The 19,924-nt window shown below is 39.4% G+C and overlaps 1 long non-coding RNA gene across 1 annotated transcript in view; it reads right to left on the bottom strand.

Moving 5' to 3' along the window:
- Positions 1-13,096, bottom strand: part of LOC124158078 — a 65,709-nt gene extending 52,613 nt beyond the window's left edge. The window contains exons 1-2 of the long non-coding RNA XR_006864701.1: positions 12,014-13,096; positions 6,848-6,885 (exon numbers count right to left, since the gene is read on the bottom strand). This is a non-coding gene — a long non-coding RNA (uncharacterized LOC124158078). The remainder of the gene's footprint in view (positions 1-6,847; positions 6,886-12,013) is intronic.
- Between the last annotated feature and the right edge of the window lie 6,828 nt (positions 13,097-19,924).

The following is a 19,924-nucleotide window of genomic DNA, read 5'->3' as shown; positions in this document are numbered from 1 at the left end:
ATGGCTTAAGCCAAATATTTTTTCATGGTGAAGTTCATCCTTGGTGAGTGTGTTCAGTTTTATACATCACCATATTAACGCTACAAAAGCCATCAAGAATTGTTCTTAAAATATCACTTATCTACCATTTTTCACCTTAAGGAACGTTTCGAACACACGGAATACGTGATAATAAACTTCAATAAACTTGCACTAACGCGAAATCTAAACAAAAAGACATGGAGGACTGCAAATTTAGTCTTGTTTACTTGTATTTTCCATTACGCTCCGCTTCACATGGTTTTCATTTCGTTCAGCAATATCTGGTTCGCTTCTCTAAAGCTTTCCTCCTTAAAAGAAGTATTTAGTGCTACCGCCTGCACTTCAAAATTTTACAGCTAAATATCTATACGGTCAAATGAGAATAAAATTGGCATATTTAAACAATGTTAGGTCCACTCATCTGAAGTAATATGACTGTATCAACGAATCATTTTTTCATTAATTAGGGAGGTAGATAAATAAACTCGATTTCTTCGACTACTAGCAACTGCTCAAACATTCATTGAAATAAATTTGATTTCCATAGCCCTTTTCACACAATATATTTACCCTTCGAAAAAAAATGTTTGAATAACGATGTAATCGATAAAAATTTATTCGCAAGAGACAGAATTGACAAATAAGGTGTTTCCTCCTGATAACATAGATTCCTACAAGTTGTGAACGCCGGAGTAGGACAATTTGACAAATGTGAAACATGTAGATTGACTAAAATATACCTACGTAGCTCGGTGATCCTGGGTTTGAAGTAATAACGTGAAGTATAGATATATTTCTTCATTAAATAGGTATTTCAAAAAACATTCGCCTTTGAATCCCAACATATTATTAAAATAGAAATGCATGACAAGATACCAGGGGCTGGTGAGCAAAAATATTCCATTCAGAAAATTCCTACTGTTAGATATTTTAAAATAAGAGCACAATGGTATGCACTAACGGTAAGCCATGAAAGCTAGAAACTGTCTGATATGAATTCTATATTCATGATGAAGTTAATGCATCAGATATTTGGACATTTTAAAATTAACTTATCTGACTCGAAATCATCAATTTTCCCCTTAACTTTCTGAATATACACATTTTATATAATACTAAGTTAAGTAACAGGTTTTGGTCGGGAGGTAAATGAAAGTAAAATATTTTTTAAGCAAACAATTCCAATTAGCTGAATTTTTCCCGTGTTATTCAGTGCAAACAAACGCGTAGGAGAAGTCTTAATTGGCGTATCCTTTATACGTCGGTATATTTTTTTCAAAGGGGATGAAGTCTCCATTTACAACGTCCAGTCAAGTTGCTAATGTAAGGACCGAGAGCTTTTAAAAGGATAAAAGGAATAAAAAAATACTATTTCCCCAAATAGACTGCCTTCTTCATTATTCATTACACGTGGGTCAACCCAAAAGGGCATGGTAAGATACCTCAAGGAAATAGAGGCAAAAAAAGAAACAGTTTTTCCTGTAGTTCTTTTGCTTGATAGCTCCCAGCTGTTTACGGTTGCACAGTTTTAAAGAATGAAATCAACTCCTACACTCTTGTTCACTAGGATATGCAAGTGGAGCATTTAAATAGCATTCATTGTTCCTATTCACTGGTGACTGAACATATGGAGCGAAATACAAGTTGAATCATGTTAAATTACCACTTGTTGATCGTTTAGAAAACTACATTATTTTTCTAATAACACAGCACACGACTCATCGGGAGAAGAGCTCTTTCGAACTCATGAGGCCATTAACGATCCTGCATAATTCATATTAGTTGACGCTTACACGCTACATTTCGAACCATCAAGAATTAAATACTCCAGTAAATTAAATGCAAACTTGGAGGTTGCACGTGGTGGAAGGGCTCCATATTATGCATAAAACACACTTTGTTACTTCCACGATATATTTTTTTTTTAATTTCGACCGATTTTGGCTGTTACGCTATTAAAAAGTACATAAAACATTTTCTGTACTTGGTAATGGTGTAACAGCCGAAACCGGTAAAAAAAAGATTAAAATAAATATACTGTGGAAGTAACAGTGTCTTTTATTTATAATAATAGCACTAAATATTGACGTTATATAAAGATACTTAAGTGCGCACTATACAAGGAATTGCTTTCATTATGTGGTACGGACATTTTTCAATCAACAAATTCTTTATTACCAGCATGGTAATGTAGGAGCGTGGTCGAGACATTGAAACCGATGATACTTCAATAACATTTCTTCGGTCAAACTGTGCTCAGAGGAAATACTTCAGATTGCGACAAAACATACTGTAGCAAACAAATGTGGTTTCTGTCTTAAACATCACCATCATTTGCGACAAACACAATTACAAACAAACATTGTACAAGTACTGGTATCAGCACAAAAAAAAACGTTGGAATCATTTTTAAATCGGTAAACCGAATGAATTGCAAGAATTTCGGAACAGCAGTGGAATGAAATTAGTATTTAATTTCTAACCTTAGAAAACAAATGATAGACCAGAAAAATTACTGATCGCGGGAAACTGTGGTAACTACACCATCAACTTCGTTGAACGGAAGATAAGAAGATTTTAATGGAACAAATATGAGCGGAGTCAGAGGGGTATAACTGTGAATTCGATCGGATATGTAAAGAGCCCATTAACTACACATATGTTAAAAAGGAAAATATTTGCTGAACCCAATCCTTCTCCTAATCCAGAAATGGAGTTCCTAGACATCATAGAATGTTTGACATTAAATTTATAACAAAAAAATTAGATGTAAGGAATGTTAGCGTACTTTCTTACTTTTGAGAGATCACTTACAAAAACGAATGAGTACTATGGAGAAAATTTGAAAGGGGGTTTTAGTAATTCTAAATTACCGCTATTTTTTCCATGAGAGATTTTTCTCCAACTTTAAAATTGTAAGAACATGAAACGATATTCCAAAAGTGGTGAAGGAAAATATAGTTACGATACGCTTACGTTAAAAAATATAATTTAATCACGAAATCTCAGTTATTTTATTCATCATCATTCAGTCTGATTCGTCGCTAAACAAATTTAATGCCTTTTAGTCATACAGTATCTCCATAGCCTAAAAGAAACCGCCCAAATTAGGACAGTGGAATCGTTCCATCAGATTTGAATTCTCACTTCATTAAAAGAATTAGGTTTACGAAATGGAAAGATAGATTACAACCGAAAAACTATTATTTATAGCTCCGCTATTCTATCATAATGGGGTTAACTCATTGTCAAACCCAATTTCGCAATTCATGAAGATAATTTCATTAGAGGGCTGGGAAAGATAAGTCATAACGGGAAAAAAAAGTCTTCCTCATCCATCAGCCATTTTATCATACAGTTCTTGGGGAATGATATCCTTGGGCCCGGGGAGGAAGTCTCTTATCTTGGTCACACAGTTGTATCTGGTGACCACGTCATGCTTTTTTAATATTCTGGCGATCCTCTCTGACGTTCCAGCAATGAAAGGGATAGTGTGAGGATAGCTTCCTTGACGACCAAGAACTGTATGAGGGGGTACACAAGGTGCCCTGCTCTTGCGGAAAATCCTACATAGGGGAAACTTGCCGCTCCATGCATGTGAGGATTAAAGAACATCAAAGGGCGACCAATAACAAGCAGTTTCAGCTCTCTGCCATCGCCGAACATGTATGGTCGGAACCTGGCCACGACACAAAATTTGAGGAGAAGAAACTTTTAGTTAAGGAGTGCCGCTACTTCCCTAGACAAATCAGGGAAGCGATAGAAATTCAAAAAACACCTTTGAATTTCAATAGAGAAGACGGATACTTCCTTCACAGCGCATGGAAAACAGTCATCAAAGAGACAGCCAATCAGAGAGAAGCACCCAGTCAGACAGCCAATCACAGTGCAGCTCCCATCCAGCCTACAGTATATAAGCGAGGCAGAAACCAACAGCCGACACATTCGACCTGAAGACGCTGGCAGGACAGCCAGCGAAACTGTTGTCAATCAACCAACAACCTGACGCGGAAGAAAACCCTGGAGAAATGCAGAGATCAGACCATCGCCGCGGAAACCTACGCTCTAACATACCAACACATTATTCATACATCTGTTTTCTTCGCAAAGAATCAAATACGAAGACAAAATACGGCGACAAAGGGAATCGAGGCGGGATGGGAGTGGTCCGAGTAAACTCAAGCAAGCAATCCCATCCAGAATGATTAGTGATTAATCTATAAATAGGCGAGTCGCCATCAGAGGCGTCACCTCCGTTCTCCCTTCAAGGCGATTTCAATTCTCCGAGGAATGACATCGGATACGTTCTGAGAAAAGATTTATCGGTCTGCCTCCGAAATAGAAAAAGGCCAAATGCCATACATCCCTCTGCATTTTTCAGTTTAAAACCTTCCCCATGTATGCCCTTATCCATCTATCACTAAAAGAATTAAAGGACAGTTTGCTTTAAATAATAGGGTAGTTTCCTCCATCAAAGAAAACGAAAGGTATTGATTGCGATTCGTTACCCACCATGTCCATTAATGTATTCATAAAATCCACATTATTTGGTTTTAGAAATCCCAGTTTAGACGAATGATATCGGTCAATTTCATTCTCATTCAAAAAAGGCCAGATTGGCGCCCATGCGATGCCTTTCCACGTGACGTCACAGGGACTTATTTTCTATACGAGTAGATAGGAGTTTTACATGGTCTGAGATAACCAATGCATGCATGAGGCACAGAGTTCAGGGAAACATCTCTTAATATTCACTCATTAAAAATACCCAAGTTCGGAAAGTTTCCTTCCTTTGATAGGGGAATAATGATCCTTATTTAAGCCAAGCGTTACCTGCTAGCAGGGTACTCAGCTACCTGCTAGAAGTCTGCATCGGAGCGAAGCACACACCCTCGCTCCAAGGTCACCTCACACGGCGGCAGAGGGAACCAGAATGACGTCACACGGGCTTTATCCCAGCATTCATACTAAGCCGTCACGTGTTCGCGCGCTTGAATATTTTTTCGGTTTATTTCATCGCGAAAAATAGATATTGCAATTTAAAAATCTAAATGCGTGAAATAAGTACTCCAGGAGTAATAGTCTTTTGATTAAGGCAATGAAAAAATAATAGAAACCACCCTATTACCAGATTGTTAATTACAAAAATCTGCGAGGAAGATTAACAAATCATAAACTGGGACTTAAAAAATGATGCTACCTAATTTTATGAAACTAAATTTAAGTTTTATGAGTCAATTCGGGGAGTATGAAAAAGATGCAGTAATCCGGTAATTTCGTAGTTAGTAAAGTTTAATGAAAAGAAAAAAGTTTTATTTTCAAATTACTTAAGACAACTGTTCTAGTTTCAAGTTAACAACTGTTCAATCTGTTCACGCAATCTGAAAGAGGAGTGGTAAACAAAACCTCATGCCACTAAAAAGGGTAGAACTCGAAGGCGTAATATTTTGCGTCATATCCTGTGCGCCGTGCGAAATTTTTATTCTTTCTTCTGCTCTGTTGATAATTTTGCGTCCTAATATTTTTGATGTTGTTAGAAAATGGACCACAATTGTAAAGCATATAGTTTTGCAAGCTTTCAAGAATGAAGAAGGATACCCACAAATAGATAAGGACCTGGGATTGCTAATAGTTATCGTTTTTACAAGTACAAAATGAAAATATTTCACAACTTTGGAGTAAACTAGACGGGCGTCTAATTTTCAACAGTATAATGGGGAGGAATTAATTCAAAATAACACTGCGGGTTATTCGATTTGATGAAGCGACAGAAATGAGGAAAAACAGAGGCAAAGATAAGTTTCAGACTATTAGAGAGATATTTGATGTGCGGAACTCCTATCTACTCGTATAGATACTAGGTCCCAGTGACGTCACGTAGATTGGAATCGCCTCAATCGCGGTTAATCGCCAATCTGGCCTTTTTCAAATGAGGTTAAAATTTACCGTTGCCATTCGTCTAAACTGGGATTTCTAAAACCAAATAATTTGTATATTATGAATACACTAATGGTGGATACCGATTCGCAATCAATGCCTTTCGTTTTCTTTGATAAAGGAAACTACCCTCTTCCCCTCATAGTTTGCTGAATTGGTGCAGTTAATGAAAGCATATAATCAAACACACTAGGCGTGACTACGCGAAATAATCTTGTTTCATGGCGAGTTTCGGTTCATTTTCAACAAACGTTTTTTCTACCGTACAACCAGTATCACCGCATAGCGCCACCATTAGGCTCCTAATTGATAATCACTAGATGCTCATGAGCTAGACTGAGAGACCGAATCACAACACATAAATAAAGAAGAAATAACGTTCCATAATTTTCAATCCAACCACGGATCCGCCTTCATGTTGAACTACGGTAGAAAAATTATATTTTGTACCATGTAATAATATAATTTTCATAATTAATAGTCACGGGCGTAACTTGTTGGAAATCCATAATCGCAGGAATAGAAGGATCAACAACTTTGCTGTTTCCATTAGGTGGAACATATCAAGGTGGATGATTTTACAGAGTTGATAATGTTACTCTGTGACCAAAGCATGGTCGGTCTCAATAAATTACTATGAGGAAATTGCAAAGTTGCTGATCTTTCTATTCCTGCAATATAATTTTTACTATTTTTACTGCTTGAGGAGATATCAATATACAGTTGCCGATGTTGGAAAGCCAATTAAATGTTTAAAAAAGTAAAATATGCCATAAATATATCTGGCGTGAAGTGGTGAGGTAAAAATAAAATTAACGATCAATCAGAGAACCTTCTTCGCTTGGCTTGACTTATTTTAAGGGTTTCATGAGAGAAAAAAGCGACTCACCTATTCCTTCACCAGATCGATGCAATCATTGGGCCGACCTGAAATAAAATTACATTTAAAATTAGAAAATAAAATATAATAGCCCTCTTCTTGTGAACGTAAAATTATTGTTTTACGGAAGAGCCAATAACTAGAAATGAGGTATTTAGTTAAAAGATTGAAGTGTGTATGATAATTTTAATCCCATCACTCAGTGCTTTACGCCTATAACTTCATCATTTATCAAACTTCCCACTTCGTAAGAAAACAAAAAATAGCCTCTTTCAACCATGTACTCGGCCTACTGATTGTCTGATCGCGTAGGTTACAGATGAAAACCCAGATTAAAGCTTCACTGGTTTTATTGCTTCATTTATACACATATCCCCCAAAACATCATAATAAGTCCTTCACATCGGGATAGTTGGCAACTTATAACAATGGACGATCACATACTCGTATGACGTGGAAAACTGGCAATTTACGCAGCCAAGATTCGGACCTTTGTCCTTAGATTTGACACGTGAGAATTTTACTCCAATGCCCCCGAGGTCGACAAAAAAAATTGTTCAGATTGCAGGTCGTTCTTGGTTACTGAGAGTTGTGCAGCGTAACTTTCTTAAGCTTCAGGTTCCTTCAATTTATTACGTGTCGTAATGGACTTTCTGTACAAGTTGTATAGTTTTCTCTGTTTCCTAAGTTCCCTTCTCACGTCGTTGTTGTACCAGCGAGGTTCCTTATTATCACATTTCAATTTTTGCGGAATATGTTCGTTGATTCCTTGGCGCAGAATTTCTAAGAAGTGTTTCCATGTTACGTCTGTGCTTTGGTCCTTCGATGTAACTACAAATTTTTTGCAGGAGTCATTAAGAATCTCGCCAAATTTTGTTAAGTTGCATTTATCAAATAAATAAATATTGCGTCCAGGTTATACGGCTGACGCTACACCAATTTTTAACGTTGCAAATATCACTCTGTGATCGCTTATACCGTCAATAATATCGAGTTGTTTTATCAACTTAGGATGGCTTACTGCTATAAGGTCTAATATCTTATTTCGTCTCGTAGGCTTGTCAACTACTTGGGCGGGAGATTGATTTGCAAGTATGTTGAGTAATACCTCGCTGATTTCACTATTCCTTGAATTCGGTTTTACAGTGTAAGTATCCCAGTTTATGGATGGAAGATTAAAATCTCCCCCGATTACTATTACACTTTTACTATCTCCCTGAGTAAATGCGGATATTTGATTTTCTAGAAGGTACATAATATCGACTTCGGAGTTCGGCGGTCTATAAAAAGAGCAAATATGAAAACTCCTTTTGTTTCGTTGTTTAATTGTACACCATACGCTTTCTATTTCGTTGTCAATTATTTCGTGGGTGGCGCTGTGTAAATGTAATTTAACTGCTATAAAAACTCCGCTACCTGTTCTATTGCGTAGATCGCATCTGTAAATTTTATACTCTGGAGGAAAAACTTCGCTTTCGCTAATATCTTCCGTAAGCCAACTGTCTGTCCCCATGACCACGTCAGCGTCCTGAAAAATATGCTCGATTTCGGACCTATGTTTTTAGAACCGAAATGAACGTCATATGCGAGGAAACGGGAGAAGTCTATATTAAGCAGGCGAATAGGAGAGAAAAAGAATTTTAGGTGCAGGACATAAAAGCCAAGCTAAAAAATACGACATCAAAAAGAAGACATAAGCGATGTTCCAGGTATGTGTGGGTCTAATAATCTACCAGGAGCTTCACCCTGCAACAAATGCAATTCATCTAATGCAACAAAAATCCCGTGGATTTTAACTCAACAAATTATTATTTCAATAGGATAGAATATCTCCTAAGATTAAAATTCACAAGCATTCCCTGCTGGTTATTGTATTAATATTTTAACGGTGAAAACCTTGTAGGACTGGACGGAAACGAAAAATTATTCCGGGGAAAATAGGGAGAAAATCATTATGTTTTCTGCATTTCCCACAAGAAATGTACCACACGTAGGTCCCCTTTGCAACGCTTAGAATGAGGCAAATAAGATGAGCAGCCATAAATATATCACTTCTTGTCTTCGATAAAAATCTATGATACACCTACGAAGAGTAAAAAAATCACCCATAACCGCTACGAACGACCAAATGTGCGTGAAAACGAAACGTAATTACCCACAATTAATTCCATCGCCACTTAATTACGCCATTTGTACCTCAAGCTTCACCCGAGAACAAAGGCAACGACTTCATTAGATCATATCGCGGAGTTCTTGGAGGTCTAAGACAGATTGAAAGCGTAAGAGGATTGGCTCAATGGGAGGCTATTTCTCGGACAAGGCGACCTTACCTGTGCCGTTCAATAAGCCACGAATATACGTCTACATGTTCCAGCAAAAGAAAGAGAGTTAAATCGTTTCATCACGATAAATCGCTCAAGCACACACATAACGCAATTGCTTTCTCTACCGTCCTTACAGCGGATGCTTAAAATGCCCTATAGATTCTCATCGCAGGCATTGACCTATACAAACGGAAGATAAGAAAATAATCTGCGATGTAAATTTAGATTTTTCTGGAAGAAAGGGGAATGGGGTTTATTTCGCTGGCAGTGAGGTAAATGTGGAAGCCGTGATATTGAACAGGAATAAAAGGCAGAGTGTGGGTGGGAAGCAGCATATGGTGGGGTAAGTCGTAAGCGAAGGTATAATTAAAAAGACGACTGAATTGGATTGGATGTTTCTGATGAAATACATGCGCAGACGCCAAAAATTACCCGATTGAGAACTATTGAGTTTGGGCGGCTTGATGTTCTTCCTTCGCTCAGCTCTGCAGAACTTCCGAGGAATTTTCCCTTGAAATGAGGGAGGAGTAGCAAGCCGTGACACATTGCACATGCAGCAAATGGTTAGGGGCCTTGAAGCGGTGCTGGACGACGCGGAAATGGTAGTCAAAATTCACTCCACAGTCAACTGCCCAAATGGTTATGCAATATGGTGGTTCAATTTCAACAAATAAATAAGCGCGTAAGAATTCAATAGCCATGCAACGTCCTATGGACCTATTGATAGATATTGCGAAGTTTTAAGATCAGAAAAATATTTACAGTGTGTTTGTGAGCAGCATCAAGTCATCCGTCACTGGGACTTGATCCGTGGAACCCCTGATTCGAAGCATGAAGCCTTTACCCACTACACCACCCGAACGATTGGGTGTTAGGGCAGTCTCAATGCCCAATATGTCGGCAGTGTCCACTATGTCCCGACGAGAGTGGATTCCATTGTAGGTGAGTCGAGGGCGAAGCATACTTCGGAGAATATGGCGAAGAATTCGTAGCTGGATCTTTTGCGCCTTGTGATAATGCGACGGGTATGATTATTTCCCCGGTATAAGGGATATATTGCTTTTAAAACTCCCGGTTGTATGAGAGCATTACGAGGGCAAAATTTTGGTAGACAAGTAGTTCCTGAACTGGCCGCTCTCAGACGCCAACGAGCTTTGCGTTAATTTTTTCCGCCACTGTACTAGAATATTTATGATTCACACGAATGATGCTTGGTACTGCATTTACATTGGTGAGTCTTCTACAGCAAGCGTTAGACAGGGTAGGCTATGCCAACTGAACTGTTCCTGATTGACTTTCATGAGTCATGATAAGTTTTGACCTTGCTTAATCATTTATAATACGAAGTAAACAATTGTTTTTGTACAAATATAGGGCATACAATAGAGCGAAAAGAAAATCGGTAATTAAGTGCAAGCCTTCTTGCTGCTTGAATTTCCGTGACGGAGGTCCGCAATACCCTCACATTTCAAAGCACTGATTGCTTTTCATATTTTAGCAGATGAGATAAATTGGCGGTATGATAACTTTTTTGCGAATTTAATCTAAGTATTCTACCAGTTAAGGTGGAGTGTTTTGCAGAAACCTGTCTTCCCCCTGTCTTCCCTCCCAACTATGACTTTCTTCTTCCATTCGGGGTAAGACCCATTCATTTTTTCCATTTTCCAAGTTCCCATTCTGTCTCTCGCTTACCCCACAATCTCACCCCGAACACGGTTTTTAACTTCCCCTCTCCGTTCAGTATTCCCCTGCCATGAAACTTACGTTACAGCTATCATCATTTTACATTAAATTCGAGTGAACCTATCCGTTAATATTTCTTGTACAAATTCATTATTCATCTCTAAAGTATTATGTAATTACTGCGTACTGGACATTCAAACAATTCGAGAAGAGAGCTTGGTGATCCTAACCATCGTTCTGGCCATCTCTCAACAAGTGAGATGAATAACTTTCAACAAAAATACTTAGTATAGGAGTGGGTGAGAAGCCAAGGGGAACAAATGATTTCTTTTTTAAACAGAGTTATGTGCAGATATCACGCAAAGAAAACAAACGAGTTGAACTATATATTTAGTAGTGTATTTGATTTTCTACTCGATGCCAGCCCAGAATATACACTCACTCGAATCCCTTGGCATCCAAGTTTTAGTGCATTTCTTTTAAAAATTAACTTTACCAAACTTCGACAAGAAATAAATCACTTGTACCCCTTGGCTTCTCACCCCGTCATATAAAAATACTGTCAGCACATGGTTTCAGGGAAAATTATAACGGTTAATTTAAATCCATATGCATGGATTATTGAGAGTACGTACTTAAACAAGGCGGACTGTACAAATCCCGCTCCAGATGTACTTATTTTACCAAATCCGGTCCAATATTTGAGTAAATAATACGACCAATATAAAAAATAATAAAAAATAACCAATTGAAATTCTTTTGGCATCCGACCCCCAAGGTAATACCTTAGTAACAGTTTGTTACAAAAAATGTTGGTGATATACTATTTTTCAATCTCCTCTCTTTGTCTTTCACCAGTTTCATTTAAAAACAGCTCTCGAGAATGATGCGTAAGCATTGAAACCGGTCGTGTAAGATTAAAAAAGTGAGGAAAGTTACCACAGCCGCCTCAATTATTATTAGCCATGGAATTCTACACATTCAACTTGTCGACAGTCTGTCTGATTCGTTTAAAAACGTTGATCCAGAGAACGAGGTTATCTCTTACAAAATTACAAATATCTACACTCAGTAAGAACTTTTAAAGCGCTTCAAGAAACTAAATACAGACGAATAAATGGAATAACATGATTACTTAAACGACAAAATGAAAATAAATGTGACTTACCAGAGTAACGGAGTTGACAGACTATACAAAATGTCCCGAACCACTTGGAGATGATGTATGTCGAAATGTAGGACTGCTTCAGGCCGGAGGGAGGGCTGGAAATTCAAAGACGAGACGAGATATATAAGGTTGTGACAGCACTTGGTGAATCAACTGCTTCATCATTTCAATCACTTGCACAGATCTCTGCAATTGGTGTTCATTTCGTCCATTGTCACTTTAAGGGATAAATTCCTAACTTTGCCTGCTAAGTCACTAATCGCAGCACAGGAGTATATGTCGTTAAACAAAAGCTTAAATCACGACGATTTTAGGCCAAAATCGCAGTTTTCTGTAGCTCTACTTAACTTTTTCACCGGCTCGTAAAAAATAAAATAAAGGTTCGCAGTCGCAGCTGGAGTGTCGTGGCTTCAAAAGACCCTGGCTGCAGTCCCCAGCGCCCTCCACTACAAGGCCCGCGACTTGCCGCAGTAGGTTAAAACACACGCCGGTAACATTAGCGAGGAAGAATGTTGAATGGCATTCCTTGCCTTACTAGGATGTCTTTGAAAACCACAATACTACCGAATTCCGTCTCACACGATTGTCTGCGAGATATAGAGAAGTTGGCACAACACCCAAAGACACAAATATTAATATGAGTCATTCACCACGGGAAATATTCTAACGCACATACTTCGAGATGACAGCTGTCATAAACTCTCCCCACTAAGTCGATATCAGTCCTATTTTTCCAGATCCACTCTTCATTCCAGTTTAGGGGAAAATGGGAAGCTTAGGTGCAAAGTGACGTAGTATGGAAGGAGACACTTTGACGAGACAGTAACACAGAGTAGTGGTTGTCTCGCAATATTTAGTGTACGAGGCGATAGATAAGAGTGACGGTCAGAAGAAAGGAGCTGGCAGTGCTGCATAGAGATGCCACGGTCACTGTTGGCCGACAACAATACGCGAAGCGGCGAAAACTCACAGTGCGGTAATCTTAAAAAAAACCACGTTCCGGAGAAGTCAGACGGCGGGGAAAACACTCTACGTAGCAGAGTCACTGACTCGAGAGGATAAGTCAAAAATAATGCGGCAGCGGCAGAGGAATCGGTTATCATGCGGGCGCGTCTAACGGCCGGCCGGCGAGTGGCTTCAGGTATTATGGCGGCGGAGGGTCGCTCGTCATCGCGAATGCATCTCCCTCGGCGGGGAATCGGGAGACACGTGTGAGTCCAACTTCAGAGGGTTGGGGAAGGGGGGGGGAGCGAGTGGTAACGCACGGCCGGAGCCGGTCGAGTGAACTGCCGAACGGCGAGAGAAATAGTGGTGATGATGGGAGAGAAAGGAGGTGAGGGGTTGCGATGTGAGGGGCGGGGGAGGAGGGGAAGAGAGGGGTGAAGGGCGGATAAGTGGGGAATGAGACGCAAACGCTTAAAAAATGCACCCCTAAGTAACTCGGCATATTCCCAGGCAGGAGACACGCGTTCACAGGAGAAGTCAAACCCACTTCACCCGTTATTTTTTGCAAAGAGTTCGCAAATTACACGTTTAAAACCTAATGCTTTCGTCTTTAAATTTTCCGGATACCTCGCTAATGTTGACCCAGGTCAGTTTAAATTTTACTCTTCATTTTCTCGTGCGTTAAGCAGGCATAAAAAACTGCATTCATAGACATAAAAATTTCAGTGTTGAAATAACCTAAGAAATTTCTACAAGGAATGAGTGAAAGACATGTGTTTATGTAGGACCTGAGTCAGAAAAACTGTTCGGGATTCTCTTTAAGGCATTTCGGGAGAGGTGGATACATTTTTTTTGAGAGATCAGATTCTATCAGTATCTTCTGATTTTGGGGAAGAAGGTTTCAGCCCCACACCCATTTGGTCTTCGGTCTCCAGGTCCGACAGAAGCGATAAATTGAGAGAGATCCTTTGCCGAACGGATGGAAATGGGAACGGATAGAAAATTCAATATGAGCAGCGGAGCTTCGATTAATTCAGTTTCGTGCTGAGAGTAAAGTTTCGTCCCGGGTCGAAACTAAACCCCTTGGTGATTTTAATTCCGTGCGTGAACGAGACTAAACTTAGGTCTCGTATATTCGTTCGAAACGAGACATTTCCGTTTCGTTTCACTTACTATCCTTGTTCAAAATATTTATTAACTGTCCAATATTTTTATAGTATTTTTTAGAGGAAGCAAAACTAGTATTAACCTGGGTCTTAAAGTTTAAAGTATACCGGGACTAGCCACGGTGATAACTTATACGGGAGTCACCCGCAATGCACAATCGTGCGAAAGATCCACAGAGAAAAAATCATCCCGGTCAAGGCGAATGATTTTTTCTCTGTGGATCTTTCGCACTGGGTCTTAAAGTTTGGGTAGAAAGAGGACAGAGGTCAAATGATAAAAGTGTAGGATGACGCATCCGCGGATGTTCACGATATTTCAAAATGTGTGCGAGCCATCTAACGGATGGGAAAAGAACGGAAAGGGATGAAAACGTAGGAGTAGTTCTGCTCATACATTTTCATCCTATGAAGTAGAAATGCTCTTACTTTGATAGTTCATTATGACCGAGTTAAATTCATATGCCGGAATTATTGAGGAAGTTAGAATGTTACGAGGAAAATTTTCTCAGAATTATTCCCATCCTACACTGATTGCATAACATTCTAACTCATGTGGCTTATGATGCCTTGATTAATAATGTAACCCATTTTTATCCATTCACCATTTGTAAGCGCGCTGGTCACCACAGAAAAGACGGCTCTTAACCTCAAATCAACCTTGATTTTCACTAGCTTTGAATGAATTGAATATCATCACACACAACCGAGCGGCTAGGAACAAATATTTACGGACGCAAGAGTCAAATTCATCTTTTATAAATCAATTTTTAGAAATAAAAATACTATGAGTAACTTCAACATAATATTTGAAAAATCTTCTAGGGATACCGTGCGAGTAAGATTATATGAGAGCGCCGAAGTTTCCGGATTGCAGTAGCTGCGAGAATGGGTAGCGAGTCGGTACCCGAAACGTCAGCGCTCTCATATAATCTTACCCGCGCGGTGTCCCGAGAAGATTTTTCAAAAGTTATTCGCCGGGAAAGAGTTAAATCATACATTCAACGTAATAGTTTCCAAAGCGATAACGGATCTTTGCAGGCGAGAGAATTCATGTCAAAGAATTGGGCAGGAGACGGTTATTTCGAAGTATAAATTGAGGGGAATAAAACACTCGTCAACCTCAGTAGAGGGACTCGAAAGTGAGAAAATGATTAAAATATTGAGGGGGGAAGATGACGCGTTTGGTTTTGACGAGGAAAGAGTGATTGGAGGTGGGCCAGGGCGGGAGCCTGGGGTCAAATATTTTTCGGGCCATCCATTTGGGGTGAAAGGGGTTGAGGGGGGGTGGAAATGAGGGCCGTAATTGGGGGGGTAGGATGTATGGGTGTGGGGGAGGGTGGACGAAACTGCCCGTTTGTGTGGTCTGAGGAGAACGCGGATGTTTGCAGGGAGAGGCCGTTTGAAGTTTGACGCATTCACCCCAAGAAAAGTGAGCAAGGGGTCACCTGGTTCCTACGTCACAGTTTCTCCAATGATTGCATACCACAAGTTCCACCTTTGAAGAGTTTCGATGATACAGTGACAGACAGCTAATAGTAAAACATCAACCAATTAAATCATTAGCAACTGTTAACCCTCCATCTGGTGCGCTGGCGTATAAAGTACTCCAATCTTCGAAATCAAAGGATTTCAACACTTTTTTTTCATTCAGGATTCAAAGGATATCATTCTGGTTTAGAACGGCCACGTGTATTCTTATAATGTACTCTGACTGTTCATAGTACGATTCTAGCGATTAAGGTCTTCCTCATAGAATTATCCTTTAAAATCGCTGGCACAGAAATGGTTTCCTTGATTCGCTGACGGTAGGACCCGCCCGCTTTTGCAGTGCGGGATTCCTCGTCCCATCCCTTCCTTCCCTATCCCGAATATTTTTACACGACCGGGCGCGTGGCGTACTTATTACATTCCGGTCGGCTATAAAAAAATTGGTTACCAGTAAAAGCGCAGGGAAATGATTATCTTACACTCTTAAAATTTCATTTTCAACTGAGCCGGTTGTAAAACGTAACCGTGGTGGTTGATAATAAATTTTCCTTGGGAAAAGTTGTTTGAGAAATAATTTCACGAAGTCTATCGATGAAGAAAGAAAAAAACGTTTACATTGCGCGTGACATAGTTTATTTTACCTGTTTTGACAAGTTATGACCCAAAATTTCACCAAATATTAAGCATTATGTGGTTGTCAATGTTTTGGTCAAAGTAGGCGTGGCTTATCCTACCCAAGCACCCCCATTTCGGCCATACTTCGCTCCACGCTCGAAACCAGTGGTCCCCCCTCCAGATATTTTAAACACCCTTGCTTAATGACCATATAGAGACTGTACTGCAATCAAAATACTTTTCCCTCTGAGAGAGCTTTTAATACAATCAAAATGAGATTTCCATTCGAAGTACAAAACATGAATTTACGAAAAGGTGTCTGCTGCGTGGTAACGATAAATTATACTCAATTCTTCCGGGTATTCACCGACTTCTCACGAGTCGATTACATACTTACTTAATTAGAGATATAGCCCATTCACTCGCTCACGGTGAAATTTTATCGAATGAAGGAACCACTCACAAGACAAAAAACAAAAAACGCTGGGCTTGCATACAAAATACCAAGAAGTAGAACAGATACGGTTGCTCCTTCGTCGGGAGTCGGTGACGACATCAACTTACCTGCGAAAGGGTTAGAAAAATCCATAATTCCCCGTGAATGTTTCGAGAAGTAAGCGATGAATCGAAAATTGTAAAAATGCGGGACTTTCAAAACCTGCGACCATCGGCAAAAACAAGAACTCGGTGAACAAGCCCAATCACTATTCACGGATAAAGTTTTTTATTCTTACAAAGTACCTAAAGTATTTCTCTTCATCAAATACACTGGAAATTTTTAGATAAGTATAGCATTATTTTTAATGAAAGACGCTCGATTCTTCGCCAGCTGAAGATTCAAACACTACTAAGCAATTGGGGAATGAAACACTCAAATGGCCGTAACAGGGGTAATACCGGTTTCGGAATTCAATATTTCCATCTCAACTCAACTGAGGTTTTAGGCTTCACTTCAACAAAGTTGAGTGATAAAAAAAACAATAGACACCGCTGAAATATATAGCTAGAGAGGGAGGGTGAATGGTTGTGGAGTTGATGGTGGAAGAGGAGAGGGGGGGAATTGTGGTTGGGCGTAAGGACGTAAGACGAGCCCCCTGTTACGGCCATTGGAGCATTTCTTTCCCCAGTTGACCTTGAGGCCGTAGAGCTCCCCTTTTTATCTACTACAAAGCTCCTGTTGAATCACTTAAATGGCTTCTGTCGACAAAACCAGATCGCCACCTGCAATGAATCTCAGTTTTCTAAAATGTGCATCCAAATGTTGTCCAACGCAAATGACAAGTATATGCAATGCCATATTTTGCCAAGTACACCGCGTTCGCGGCGTTGTAATTGACCTTAAAACGCAGTGGAAAAAAATTCCCCTCAAGAAGGGATCGAACCACAGACGTCTGTCTTTCCAGGCCACTGCATACACCAATCAGTGACGATGTGGTGGTTCCCAAAACGTGTTAGTATTAACTGATGACTTCAGCCTTAGCTGTGTGAAACCTTTCCATTAGTAATGGATAATGAAAGAAGAAACTTCGTGTCACACGTATAATGGGGAACATGCATGAAATTTGTTCATCATAGTAGTAAGTCTCACTGAATAGACAATTGTCTCACGAGCTCAAATGTATAAGCCAAGACTAACCTAGTACTCCACTAACGTCATTAAATGCTAATTGAAAGTGCTCGAACATCGCTTGAAGTCACGTAACCTGAAACGCCTTTGACGTCATCGGACGGTACACGGGTTCGCCAAGAGAGTAGAGCGGTAAAGCCTTGAATGCAAGTTGTCGAAAAAAAATTGCAATTATTTTCGCCAAATTTGCGTTTAATTCTCAGCATAGACCGATTTTCTATCCACTTCCTTAGTGGGCCTTCACAGTTCGGCGTTGCGTTGACGCCGCGGCTAGCAAGCCAATCAGAGCCCGTCTTTGAGAATTGATGACGTCACGTCTCCAGCTCGCTCCGTCGTCGCAGAAAAGCTGAACCTGTCAGATTTTCTCTGCGTCAAGGCGGCAGTACGCCGACGATTTCGAATTGGTGTTTGTTACTGGGTATACAAATATGCAAGATTAGCTCTAATGGGAGAGGCAAATGCTATTTATTTCATTATTTACTATTATTTTGAAGTGTTCAGCGTAGATATTTCGTATCTTTCCTAAACATAAGACAAATGTTAACCCTAAATTAGATTACAATCACTGAGCAGCATAGATTAGCGTAACTCATACCCGTAAATGGTATCAAAAGCTAAATACAGCGTGAGAGGTGCTTTTTGGAAGCTGAGGTAGTTAACATTCCATTTTATATCCAATAATTGTGCCCTCATGATCTACTCAGTTAGAGCTATTTAGATAACATGACTAGGACAATCTGTTTGAACAATAGATATCATAAATAAATATTCCTGATAACATTCCACGTTACTCATGTTCATTGAAAGTATGTAATTAGCTATTTTTCGAATAGTCCGAGTTAGGAAGTAAAATTCAAAGGTCATAATAATACATATAGGCAAGGGCCATCACTACATGCATTATTATCGACTTTATGGTCGCCATATTAACTTCAAATGCTATTTATAGTTAAGAAGAACATTTTAAGAAATGAAATTGGGTAAACATGCAGAAATAAGGTTGTTAAAATTCCACTTTATATCCAATAATTGTGCCCTCATGATCTACTCAGAGCTATTTAGATAACATGACTAGGACAATCTTTTTGAACAATAGATATCATAAATAAATATTCCTGATAACATTCCACGTTACTCATGTTCATTGAGTGCATGTAATTAGCTATCTTTCGAATATTCCGAGTTAGGAAATAAAATTTAAAGGTCATTATAATACATAGGCAAGGGCCATCACTACATGCATTATTATCGACTTTATGGTCGCCATATTAACTTCAACTGCTATTTATAGTTAAGAAGAATATTTTAAGAAATGAAACTGTGTTAACATGCCGAAAACAACGTATGTATTGTGCGTTTAGTTCGAAATCATAAGATGATATGCTCACAGGCTGATTTTTTAGGAGCCGACGCTTTTTGCCTTTCATTTGTTTTCGCAACGCAGAGCTGTGAAGGGCTCCAACTTGCTGCGATGAGTTAGCTCCGCCCCCAAGTACGCAACGCCGAGCTATGAAGGCACCCTTACTGTTTTCAGTAGATACCGTACCGTGACGTCACGCTCCGATGACGTCGTGTTTTCCAGCAGCCGATGACGATTTATTTTTAAAGACTCATAACTCACAAGGGGAATACAAGACCTTCGCGTCACTGATCGAGCTCAAAATTTTGCGATTCGGTAGTTTATGGGTAGAAATGTAATATGCCAAAGCGAGACGACGCACTTCTTGTAAAATTCCGAGAAAAAAGCAATTAAAAATCGTAAAAAATGAAAGTACGCAATATGACCTGTTTTGAACACCTATGTTTACCGAGTGGGCGACAGCCCAGTGGATACGGTATCCGACTGTGGAGGAGAAGTAGCGAATTCGATGCTCACTCAAAGACCTTTTTTTGTGTTAATTGTTCAGAATTTTACCGTTTAAATTTTTAAAGTTCGTTTTCTTATCTTCGTTACTACTATGGAATACATTTTTAAAAGAGTTTTTTTAAATATTTAAATCAGGAATGGATCAGCTTGGGATTAGGAACTGAGGATGAAGGGTGGATAGAAATTCGGCGTCGGAATTAGCC

This window comes from Ischnura elegans, chromosome 4 (genome assembly GCF_921293095.1).
Source record: "Ischnura elegans chromosome 4, ioIscEleg1.1, whole genome shotgun sequence".
In the NCBI taxonomy this organism is placed as follows: Eukaryota; Metazoa; Arthropoda; class Insecta; order Odonata; family Coenagrionidae; genus Ischnura; species Ischnura elegans.
The sequence above is the reverse complement of the archived record's forward strand: the minus strand, read 5'-3'. Positions and strand labels throughout refer to the sequence as shown.